The sequence below is a fragment of the Cryptomeria japonica genome, unplaced genomic scaffold (assembly GCF_030272615.1).
Source record: "Cryptomeria japonica unplaced genomic scaffold, Sugi_1.0 HiC_scaffold_1854, whole genome shotgun sequence".
In the NCBI taxonomy this organism is placed as follows: Eukaryota; Viridiplantae; Streptophyta; class Pinopsida; order Cupressales; family Cupressaceae; genus Cryptomeria; species Cryptomeria japonica.
Genome location: NW_026730129.1, coordinates 8,052 through 21,234, shown reverse-complemented (window position 1 = coordinate 21,234; position 13,183 = coordinate 8,052). Strand labels below are relative to the sequence as shown.

Sequence of the window (13,183 nt, the reverse complement as noted above, 5' to 3'; positions counted from 1 at the left end):
CTTATAGATCATTTTTGATGGAAAGGGCCCAGAACTCAACTTCAAGGAACTAGTTCAATTAAAGAAAGTTGGGCTTGTGGACAATTATATTGCAAAATTCTAGAGATAGTTTGTGTTGGTAACAGATATCTCAAAGAGGAGATTGGTGGTTCTATTCATGGACAGATTGATGGAACCAATGAAGGGTTGGATAAAACCGATCAATCCCAACACACTCTCTGAAGCGATTAAGAAGGCGCGTGACATGGCGACCTCATCTTCTTCCTCTGAGAGTTACTCGCATGACAAACCACTCCTAGCCCTAAAGAAGCCATCATTAGATGAAGCCACAAGGCAAGAACTCAAGAGAAGGAAACTCTACTTTACCTGCAAGGAGCCGTGGTGACTAGGGCACCGATTCTTAGCCATTGAAGTGTTGTCCGACAGTGAACAAGATAATGAGGAAGATGGTCAGCAAAGCACGGGAGAGGTTAAAGAAAACATAGATCGTGTAGAGAGAATTTCCACACTGGTCCATAGGGGAAGTCTCATTGCTGCTTTGACCAGCACTCCAGAGTGTAGTGTGTTTCAGGTTTGTGGTACACTCCAAGGGCAATGGGTCATAGTCATGTTGGACAGTGGAGCCACTCTCAACTCTATCAACTCATCACTCATCACCAAGAGGGGTTTGCATATAGAGGAGCATGAGGGGTTCGAAGTCAAGGTAGCGGGAGGAAATCTATTATCATATATTCATCTGGTTCCAAAACTCAGCATCACCATGGTAAACTACACAGTGACAGGCGATTTCTTCGTGGTTGATTTGGATGATACAGATGTCATCTTGGGTATTCAATGGATGGAGACCCTTGACTAGTACACACAAAGCTTTAAGAGGATGGAATTCTCATTCGACATGGATGGCAAGAAGGTGGTACTAAGGGGAATGTCCAATGGTCGTGTGAGGGAAATTTTGGTCAAACCGATGGAGGCAATCTTTGAGGAGAATGAATAGATCGGGGAGCATCGGATTCTGCAATTGCTTGAAGGCAAGCAATTTTTAGGCCAGGGGGGCTGTAATGTCCCCGATCTAATTAAATAGTCAACTTAAATAATTTATTATATGACCCCGTACTTCATAATATATCTTGGGCCCCTTTTATTAATTAGTTAGTTATAAACTTTTTGGTGTCGGCCCATTTGTAATCCTAAGGGAAATTTCGTGGAGCCCATATATATGGTCAAGTTAGTCATTATTGTAGGTATGCAAATTTGGTATTTTTCTTTGTTGTGCAAATTCCTGTTGGAGTTCTGTTATCTGCCATTTCAGAGGTGAAAGACCCTCCCTACGTGGTATCCACAGTTTCAGTGCGATTCATCCCTCACCCTATTCTACTTCTATTTAGAGTGTGAAATATGTTGTGTGAATCTTACCATTATAATTTCTCTTTGTATGCACAAATATTCACCTAAGTCTCTTGTGTCTGGCATAACAATAATTCATTCCATGCCTTTGTGCAACATCGAACTGATAAAGTATCCAGAGGGCTCTGAGGGCAGAACTCAACAGGTATTCACCCACCATACAGACCCCTACTGTACACCTCGTACAGCTGAACAACATCTACCGACGGGTGTTCACCCACCGTACGACCACTACGTACACCCCGTATGGCCGAACAACGTCTACCGTACACTCACCCAATACTCATCGTACACCCCGTATGGCCGAACAACATCTACCGTACACTCACCCAATACTCATCGTACACCCTGTATGGCCGAACAACATCTACCGTACACTCACCCAATACTCACCGTATGGTCAAGGAGGGTATACCGTACGGACATCAAGGGAGAGAACAATACGGTCATCACCATACATGGAGGAGTATGAATATCACAAGGAGAACATGTACGATCATCATCGTACGAGGAGTAGCGTCTGAAGGCATCGTACGACGTAGGGAACATTACATTTAGTGCATCCAAAAACACAAAGATATGAGATAGAAGGCTCTATCCCTGTCCACACTTCTTTTGGAGTGATGCCATCAAGGGCTTTGGTTGGTGCACAATTCAAAACATAAACTATTGTGTGAACAGCTTCAGCCCAATATGCATGCTCTAGTTGAGAATATTTCACCATACTTCGAACCATCTCCACGATGATTCGATTTCTTCATTCAATAACTCTATTTTTCTGAGATGTGTATGCTACTATGAGGTGACTTCGAATTCCATTTTCTTTTAGATACATGGAGAGTTCTATGCTGGTGTATTCCCCCCTCGATCTAAGTGGAGGGTAAGAGTATTATGATTCGTATCTTTCTCCACCTAACTGTGAAACTCTTTAAAATATGAAATAACTTCATCTTTATGATGCAAGAAATATGCCCACATTTTCCTTGTATGATCATCAACAAAAAACTTAAAGTACCTATATCCTTTATGAGTAGGTGTCATAGGACTGCACAGATCGGTATGTACCAGTTGCAAAGTTTGGCTAGCACAATGCGCACTTGAGTATAAAGGTGCTCTATGTTGTTTTCCAACAACACAACTAGAACAAACTACACTCATCTTCTCAAGTGAGGGAAGCCCTTTGACCATGCTTTTCTGATTGAGTTTTAGCAAATAACTAGTGCCAAAGCAAAGAAAGATCATTTTCCTGAGTCACTAAGGCTTGATTATTAGTAGTTGTATGAAGCTTTAGCATTTTGCCAATCTCAGTAGCACTGGCAACAATCTTGTCATTTTTAGACTTTTCTTTGATAAGACAAATCTTTTTATCATGATTGCTATCAAACTCAATCCTAAGGTTGTGGTCAAAAAGTTGATTAATAGATAGGATATTTTTGGTAAGTCCTAGCACATACAAACCATTGGTAATCATGCAATGATTAATGCCAAACTTCAATGAGATGTCACTGATACCTTTGATTTCATGGGTGGTATCATCTCCATGAGTGACTATACCATAATGGGGTTTCAATGTGAGAAACTACTCCATTTGTCCCCACACAATAGCTAAGAATTGGGGAGAATGAATTTTGGAGAACTCCCTGTCATTGTGTTAGAGAAGGAAGAAAAATAACACCTCCTTTAAAGAGCTGAGAGTTACATAATTTGTTTCAGAACATAAGCTTCCAATTTTTAATTATTTTTTTTAAACTCTGCTTAATGTGAATTATAAATTCACACTAATGATAGTGTAATAAACTCTACCTAGAGATCTTCTTGGCTTGGTATATCTCATAAAGAGAGCTATACAATTACAGAAATAAATAAAAGAAAAATATCACCAGCCTGTGAAACTCTTCTTGCATGGCACCTTGATATCGCTCTGCCTCTTTCCATGGTCCTTGACTTTTCAATGTGCTGGCCAAATTGGTTTAGAAAATCCGATGAACATCGCTTTTTGATCTAACTGCGACACAGAAAATGAAAAAGCCAACAATTTCAATACACCCAGAGCTAGATGTTTTCGCATGAGTTCGCAGGCAAAGCAGCGACAAGAGCATAGGTTGTCTTATCAATAATTATGGCACCAGGAGGCTGTAAAGTTCACCACCGATCTTTACCTTCAAGCTCGTGAAATTGATTTCAATCATTCTTTCTTTCAGAGATGATGCACATCACATGTAGATATTTAACCATTGCTTAGAATAGAAATCTTGATTATAGGAAATCACAAGACTGGAGATTTCTATCGGCATTTGCATTCGTTGATAATGAAATCCATTCAAGCGGTAGTAACTGGATCTCGTACACCAACGCCGCTTACTCCGAAGGAGATCATAGCAAATAACAACACTGCCTCCGATTAGCTTGGAGAAAACTCCAGTGAATCAGCGTGGCTCTGATACCATATTGACAAATTAAGACCCAAAAGATGCCATCATATTACATTATGAAAGATATTTATACAGGAGAATGATTGCAACAGTGTGCTTAATCTGGCACTCACAGGGTTTAACAAAATAACAGATACTTACCTAAATAGACTAACAGCCCATAACAAATTACAAACAAATAAACAAACCATACGAGAATGATGTAATACCCAACATGTCTTCAAAACACACCTTAACAAAAGTCTGAAGGAAAATTAATTTATTGATATATGTTTAGAATATTAGTAATGGATATGTCTAGAATATTAGTAATGGATGAAAAGTGTGCTCATTTGTAGCTCAAATTAGTAGTTAGAAAATATCATTTGATCAAATCCTTCTAATTTGATGTAACTTTATATGTTTAAGATAAATTGACATAATTGCTATTTTGAGGATAAATCTATAAAAAATATATCATTTTGTGTTTTTTTTCTATTTGATAAATCAATGTATACTTACAATCAATTAAAAAAAAAAGGTTTGGATGAGAGGATTCTTACATCGTATTAGTCATTTTGAACTTCTTTTTTCAAATCTGCTATAGCTTTTGGCAAAATTTGTTTATCATGAGTAAAAGTTGTTAGCTGACAAATCAGTTGCAATTTCCAAAGAAGCTTTTTGTTTTTAAAAACAGATGTAGAGCAAAAATTTCGCAATCATAAATGATAAAATATAAAGCAGAACTGAATACAACTATTTTCTCACCTTGGATCTATTGCCCAACAAAATTTACCTAGAAATAATTTAGAATATATAAGTTATATTAATCTGCCAATGAATCCTCTGGCATGTTTCAAGAAGTTATCCATGTTCTCCTGCAGAGATGAGAGCACTTGCATGATGGTAGATGATAAGTCTTCAAGATTAATTTGGTTAGCAGACTTTTTGAAGGAGGTAGCAGACTATCAATCCATAATTATATTCACGCCGTAGCTCAGCTCCCACAAAAATGTTACAGTTAAGAATCTGAGTTATCTTTGCCATTTGCCAAAGACTTTCCTGAGGCGTACCCATAGCTATAGCCAAAGTTCACTTTGGTTGTATTGCCACTATAAGCTCATTTGAGTAATCACACTCAGCAGCATCTGATACAATAGGCATATCATCATGCTGATCTGAAAAGTTGTAATTCTCACCAATAGCTCTTAGCAGATGGTGAACCTCGTGCATAGAAGGCCTCTCCTTGTCTGGAGAAAGAACACAGTTAGTAGCCACTTCCAGAACTTTTGTACAGGCTCTGCATCATATTCCCTGCCAACCAAATCTTTGTCGATGGTTTCCTGAGCATTACCATGTTTTGAAAGCTTGCTGATCCAATCTACTAAATTACCCTTGAAACTTTCATGTACATTTTCAACTTCAACAGGTTTCTGTCCAGAAACCAACTCTAGAAGAACAACCCCAAAATTAAAGACATTCCCCTTCAAAGTGGCAACCAAGGTTCACATGTATTCTGGTGCTACATAACCCAAAACGCCAAAATCACCATTGACAAATGTGCTAAGATGGGTATCTAAAGGATTCACCAACCGAGCAAGCCCGAACTCTGCTATCCTCGGTTCATAATATTCATTCAATAATATGCATTTAGAACTTACATTGCTATGGATAACCCTAGGGTTGCAGATATGGTGAAGCCAAGCCAATCCTCTAGCTGCAGCAATTGCTATTTTTAACCTTTTTGGCCAATCTATACTATTACCATCTGACTCGACAACATGAAGTTTTTCATACAAGGTTCCATTAGGCATGTGCATGTAAATTAGAAGCTTCTCTCCTTTTGCAACACAGTAGCCAAAAAGTGGAACCAAATTTCTGCAACGCATTTGCCTAGAGTAATCATTTCAGACTTGAATTTCTTGTCAGTCTGTGCTTGTTAGTCTGTGCAAATGGTTTCATCCTTTTGAATGCTAAACAATTATGTTTACTTTTTATTGTCTTATTTAATTAAATTTATATTAAAAAATTAATATTTAATATATTTAAATTGAGTACTAATTTAATTTACTTAATAATCATATGTTTTATATATATATATATATATATAATTAATGCTTTTAAAAATAAAGTTTAGTGTTTTTTATATTGCTTTCAAAAATTTAAATATTGCTTTTATATTGTTTTTTATATTTATATATATTTAATTATAATTAATGCTTTTAAAAATAAAGTTTAGTGTTTTTATATTGCTTTCAAAAATTTAAATATTAAATGAAACAAGAATTGAGTATTTTTTAGTTTTTATTTTTAGAGAAAAATAAAAATATTATATAGTTATTTTAATATTTTTTAAACTAAAATTTAATGATACTTTTATTTTATTTCTTTGAAATATATTTTTTTAATGGTAAGAATAAAAACTTATTATTTAAATAAAATATATTATTGATTTTTATTTTTATTTTTAAATAGAAATTCTTATTTTGTTGGTTTCACATGTTTCTTATAGTTTTTATTTTATAAATATGTCATCATTTTGTAATGATTTCAAATCTATTTAAAAATGTTAAACTATTTTGATAATTTTGTGCATCTACAATTATATTACTTATATTTTAAAAAAATTAAATTTATATAAAAGGAATTTAAAGTTAAAAAAATTCAATTTTTTTACCATCACCAAACTTCATCCAAATTTTAACTAGAACTCAAACCTCGTGACTTGGTTATTAGAGTAAGAAGGCCTGAAGTTGTAAGAAATGACTAAACAGAAGATACAAAGAAAGTGCACAAACACATGAGCTAAACCTAGTAAGGTTCCCTAAGACATGAAATATGGTACAAGTGTAAATAGCCCTATGAGGGAAGGAACCTTCGACAAAGAATGAAGCTAAGAAGATGAAACAAAATACCAAGGAAGTAGACCAACTACATAACATATTTGCATCAAGGTCATTGTCTACACTAAAAGAAGGGTCAATCCACAATGAGAGAATACTTATAGGGGAATGGCACGGTTGAATGAAATCTAGACTAACCAAGAAGTTAATGACAAAAGTAAACAAGAAAATTTTATTTCTAAATTCAAAAATTCAAAAATTCATAAGTACAACTTGTGCAAATATTTTTAGAAATCTAGACCTTTGAGGAAGCTAAGTACTTCCCCAAGAGTCTCATAACATCCAAGGCTAGGGAGTATGGAGCTTTGGAGTTTTATAATATTCTCAACAATTTTTAATACATTTACTATTTTATTATCAAGATATTGTGAGGTCGAGGTGAGAACATACAATGGATGAATTATATATATAAATATGATTCTTCAAAAATGTAACAATGATTTACAAAAAATAATATAAATGTGCTAATTAAGCTTTTTCCACAATAAAAAACTAATTCATTGTTCACAAAATATAAAGAGTTTTTGTCCATTGACCTCCAAAATTCAAGAGTTTTTGTCCTTGAATCCTATTGATAGATGTCTCAAAGTCAACAAACTCAACATATACAACCATCAAGTCTCATTTTCTCACTCAAAGATAACAACTAAATTATAAATGAGATAATTTCCTAAAATTATCCCCACTATCATACAACTAGTTAATTTATTTTCATAGAATCTATCATAAAGAAGCTACCAAGTGTATAAGGTTACAACTACCTTTCACGGAAACACACAACCCCATATTATTTATTATTATTTTATCTGTTTCTACTAAATCATTCTCTCTTATTAAAATATATTTATTTTTTTTATAAGGAAAACGAGGATTGGACCCCCATAAGCTAATTAATCAAAAAGGGGCATTAAAAGTCTAACCCTTCCTAAAAATGCTTGTTAGTTGGGTACTCAAGGCTTCTTGGTCTCTCCCTTGTAACGTATTTTGTAAGTAGGTTCTTCTAATGAACCAATTATTTTGTGATTTTTATCGTAATGTCCCTTTTGTTGGCCTTCATGAGTGCGAAGGAGACAATTTAATTCATAAAATAAAGATATCTTAAAATTGATATTTTTAAGCAATTTGCTTTTGATTAATTATTATCATGAATATTTGATGACTTTATTTGAGGATCAAAAGTAAAATAATTTTTGTTAGAGGGTAGAATTATTAATCATTATTTATAAATGACCTTTTTACAAAATTTGAGTAATAATTATTTAAAAATGGATGAAGAAAAAAAAATGATGAAAATAGTCATTTCGCATTTTGAGCTTTCTATATTTTATTGAAACCCCAACTATGGAGTTGAACAAATTTCTATGATTGTAGGATAAAAACATAAAATATGATTCAATCAAAGTCACAAAATGTGAAAAATGCAGAATTTGTCTACAATTTTTTGGTCTTTAGTGTGCGCATTCAGAAAAAATAGATCTATAGTAATTCAATTTGTCTTTTCACTTGAAATATTATAGGTTCAATATGTATACTCATAGGTATTCCACTTCACAGATTAAATTAGTCTTTTCATTTCAGAGATTATAGGTATTTCCTAGTCTGACGTCATTGCTAAATCCAAGAATGTTCTCCCCCTGCACCAAGGGATAATCTTGAGGAAATATATTTTTCACCTAGCTATGACCTCTACTAGTGTGCCCTCCATTAACCCTTTTGGTCCTCTCGCTAAACCCACTCCGTTTGTGGAACTTTCTAGAATCCCAAATAGTGAGGATACCCTTAGTGAGAAGACAACCCCTAAGTCTAAAGGGACCCTACCCGGATTAACCCTAATTATTCTACTAAAAATTAGAACTCCTTTTCTCCCTCTCAAAGAAATTATTGTTGAAGAGATGGATGTAGAGGAAATTTCTTTTGAGGACTCTACTTCTTCTTGGTCCATGATATTTGAGAGGACCTCGAAAAACCTTAATGTGCACTATATTGCCTCTTCAATGCCTTCTTGGGGTTCCCCTCCTCCCTACCCTATTAGTTCCCCATAAAAGTGGGATTTAGTAGAATAAGAGAAAAGGTTAATGAACTGTGTGGTGTATAAATAGATAGGAAGTTGTTATCTATTGGATCGTCACTAAGCTCAATGTTGCTAAGAAGAAAATCAATATGTAGGAGATACTAGATGAGACTAGCACTAGACCCTCCAGTTGGGTAGATGAAGAAATGAAAGGGTCTAGGTGGCAGCCAATGATTTGGCAGAGAACCTTGAGAAATAGGACATGATGGAGGCTGAAGTTGAGGCTCTTAGTGAAAACATGGAATAGGGGGATGGTAGGAAGGAGATGGCTAAGGTCATCAAGGAGCTTCAAGGTTACCAAGAGACTCTCAAGAGGAATCTGGATGAGATGGTGGTCCTCAACACATAAATGGTTAGAAAAAAGTATGCTTCTCTACAAGCCATCTAGGAGAATATTGATAGAAGGCATGCAATGAATAAGAATCACGTGGAATTTTCTTCTGCTACTACATTGGACCATAATATTTCTAGGGTCAAGGCTAATCCAAAGTTCCCGACTATTTATTTGGGTAAAGGTTCTAACAAAAGATTATCTTTCTTAGTGAAGGTGAAAGTTCTTAGCTAGCAAGTTGAAAATACCCCCACCAGGTAGATCATTGTTTAGAGTCTTTGGTGGGTGGTATTGGTTCTTTTTAGGATTCTTTTGATTTTTTTCTTAGTTCTTTGTTGTTAGTTTCTTTTGGTCATCAATTGGTTTTGGTTCCTTTTTCCAGTTGACTCTATTTTTATTGGGTGCACTCACCCCTCATGAGACCCCTAGTTTTTGCACTATAGCGGTTATGGAAAGGTTTGGGCTTCTCTCATATTTATCTAATTAGAACATTTATAATATTATTATTTAAATATTGTATATATATTTTTATGAAATTAAATTGAACGCTATATTGAACCCTAATACTAAAAAAATTGTACATAACATTAGTTACAATAAAACAGATTAAACCCCAACCCTAACACAAATCCCAACCCTAACATGAACCCTAACCCAAAGTAAAATGAATCTTGAACAATAAATCTATACCAAATTCAACACTAAACCAAATTAAACTATAATTCCTAAAAATGTTGTCATCAAGCTTATCTACTCTAAGCTTTATAGTATTTAGCTTTCCAACATCTACTCCCATGCTACATGAATTTTTAGAGTCACTATCATTTTGATCTATGTTGATGTTATTTGACCTTGAAACTAAATTTAAACTTAAACCTAACACTAACTTTCAACAATAATAACATACGATGTATCGATGAGGAGGGAGTGGAGTTGGGGTTTCATCTAGTGATGGTGAGTCCAAATCTAGAGAATATGGTAATGAGGATGATTTAGTATTTGTTGTGCAGGCTTCTTGGGGTGCGTTCTTTGTTGTACAGGATTCTTGGGGTGCATTTTTGGCTTTTGTTGGTTCTTGGTGGGGGCTCCATCTTTTTTTCTAGTCCTCTATCTGCTTTCTTGGCTTGGGGTTTTCCCCTTTTATCTCGGCCTCTTCTCCTTTATTTTGGGTTTTCTCTTTGGTCTTTGTCTGTGATGTTGAGGCTTTGCATCCTATGGGATTTTGGTTTTTTCATTCTACCTCTTTGTAGTTGTGGGATTTTTGTTTTTCCTTGCTACCACTTCCCTCATTTTTTTGTACTTTTATGTTTTAGTGTTGTGCATTCTTGGTGGATCTCTTCTACTTTTCCCATTTGGGTTGGGCCTGGTTTTCCATCTAGGCTCCCTTGTTTTTGTCAGAGGCTCAGCCCTGATTTTGGTTTTGTTGGTCTTTTCATTCGTGTTTGTTGCTTTGGGTTTTTGTTTGGAGAAAGGCTGAGCTTGGATTAAGATTGGCGCTTTTGGTTTGGTGCGACCTATTTTTCCCTATTTTATCTCACATCCTAGGGTTCTTGGCTTGAATCTCTTGCCAGTGTTGGTTGTTTTCACCGACATTCTTCCCCTAAGCCATGTCTTTGGCTTTAAGCATGTTACTAGGTTGGGGGTGTTCGACTTGGGTGGTTTTTCTCGGTTGTGCCTTTTGGTTTCCTCGAGCCTTTTCTATGATTGACTTTGGATTTCTCTTGTAGTTTTCAGAGAAATGGATTTGTGGGTTTTTCCAAAGTGGATTTACCATCCATCTTTTGTGGCTTCTTATCTAGACAGTCCTTTTGTGAAGGAGATGGTCTATATGGGCTAGTTTCCTTTTTAGTTTTAGCATCTTCAACTTTCTCCTGATTTTCCTATTGAGGTTGTTCCATCTTCTATTGAGGTGGAGATGGATTTTTCTGGTTATGGTGGGAGGTGTTGCTTGGGGTCTGTTGGTGCCCTATCTCTTTGTTGCACGGAATTTATTGTTACCCTCTTCTCTCACCTCCTTCCCTTTTCTCCTATTGAGGAAGATATTTTAATGGGTTCTTCTCTTCCCATTGAGGTGGTTCGGGTGGAGGTGGAATCAAGTATCGCAACGGATGTCTTTTGCGGCTTGGGAGCTATTATTTCCTTCTTTCTTTAGAGAGCCTTCATTTTTGTTCCAGTTACTCCTTTTTAGGTGGATCTTGGGGACACTAATTGGTTTGTGTTCCAATTTCATAGAAAAGTGGATATTAAAAGGTTATTTTTCTTTAAACTTTTCTTATGTATCAAAGGTTATGGGTACCTTGCAAAACCCATGTTTCACATTATGGGAGCTTAGCAAAACCCTTTGTTTTTGTACATTTGAGGTCCCTTGCTTAATGGCTTTGGCCTTGTGGTTGTTTCAACCAGTTCTTTGATGACTAGTTGTTGTTAGGTGGCTATTGGTTGGTTGCTATTAGTCCTTGTTACATCTCTTGTAGTGTTTAATTTTGGGATTTTGGATTCTCGGTATGTCCAAAAGGTTTTGAGTCCTTTCAAAATTCTTTTTATGGGGTTTCAGGCCCCCTCAAAAACTATTTTATCTTAATAAAAAACACTAACCTTCAACAAAATTAAACCCTAACCCTAATCATAATTAAATAATAAACTCAATAATACTATAATTATAATATTAATAAATATAGTACAATTTTTATAATAATTATTATAAAGTTAATAATAATGATAATTTATATCCAATAATATTATCATAACTTCGTCATATGATTCCATAGTAATGTTAATTCAATATTCTTACCCTTTTCATATTAATAATAATATAATACCCTAATTAACATGTTTATATTAATAAGTTAATCCTATAATACTATAGTAAAGCTATTTATATTAAAAATAACAAAATATCCCAATTAACATGTGTGTATATTGGTTTAATCTTAAAATATATTCTCTTTCATATTGTAGCTCTCATTGCTACTAGCATATAAATATATATTGAGTTAATCTTAAAATATATTCTCTTTCATATTGTAGCTCTCATTGCTACTTGCATATAAATATTTAATTTTAAGATATATAAATTAATATGCTTATATTTATATGAAAGCATTTAATATTTTCATTCAACTTTAATAAAAAAAAATATTATATTAAAAAAATTCAACGCTTTGATATATCTTGATGTAATTTATATAAATTAAAGTTACATATGTTAGTTATACACTCTTCTCAAGATACTAACATATGAACTTATGTATCAAGAACTATTAAAATCAATTTAGAACAACCCTCATTGTACCATTGTTTCCAACCTTTATAAATATAAACACCAAAAATAAATATTTGTGCTTAATCTTCTCTTGCATTGTAAATTAAATTTTGAAAGATGAAATTGTAACGACATGTTTTCAATCCAAAAAAATCGCTAGTGTTAAATAGAATGCATTTATGTATAAAAAAAAAAATAGAACTTCCATACAAGGTGGTCGATATGTTTCTTACCTTTTGTTTGTTTGCTGAGCAATTTAAGGGTTTCGATTTATTTTGTAAAACGTAGGTTATCCCTCTTATTGTCGAAGCAAAAAGATTGTTTTGTTGGAAAAATGGGGTTACTCCTACCATCCATGGGTTTCATTTGTAATCGAAATGCCTCGTGGGAGAACTCTGGTTTTTCTGGGATTAAGAAAAAAAACACGTTACCTGATGGTAGTTGTTATTCGTAACAAAACTTCTTTTGATGTTTAAGTAAAACTTAAGATTACAATTAAAAAAAATTGACATAAAGATTTAATCTAAATTCTATTTTAAATTTGAGTTAAAAGGTCTAATCTAAACTCTATTAAAAGATTACAATCTGGAAAATAAATTAAGAAACAAAGTATATAAGACTGGGTTTAAGAATATTAAAAAAACTTAGTAGAAAAAAGAGTAAAAAATAAAACTTTAGTACATGTGAAAAAAATTGCTTAAAATATTCGAAGAAAGATTTTATGTATATCTATAGCATGTAATTTGATGCTTCTAGTTAGCATTTCTACGAATTTGGAAAAAGATATTTAGCGCATCTTTT

General features: G+C 34.0%; 1 pseudogene; it reads right to left on the bottom strand.

The window, feature by feature from the left end:
- Positions 1–4,907: 4,907 nt before the first annotated feature.
- Positions 4,908–5,745, bottom strand: LOC131873500 (probably inactive leucine-rich repeat receptor-like protein kinase At5g48380; annotated as a pseudogene).
- Between the last annotated feature and the right edge of the window lie 7,438 nt (positions 5,746–13,183).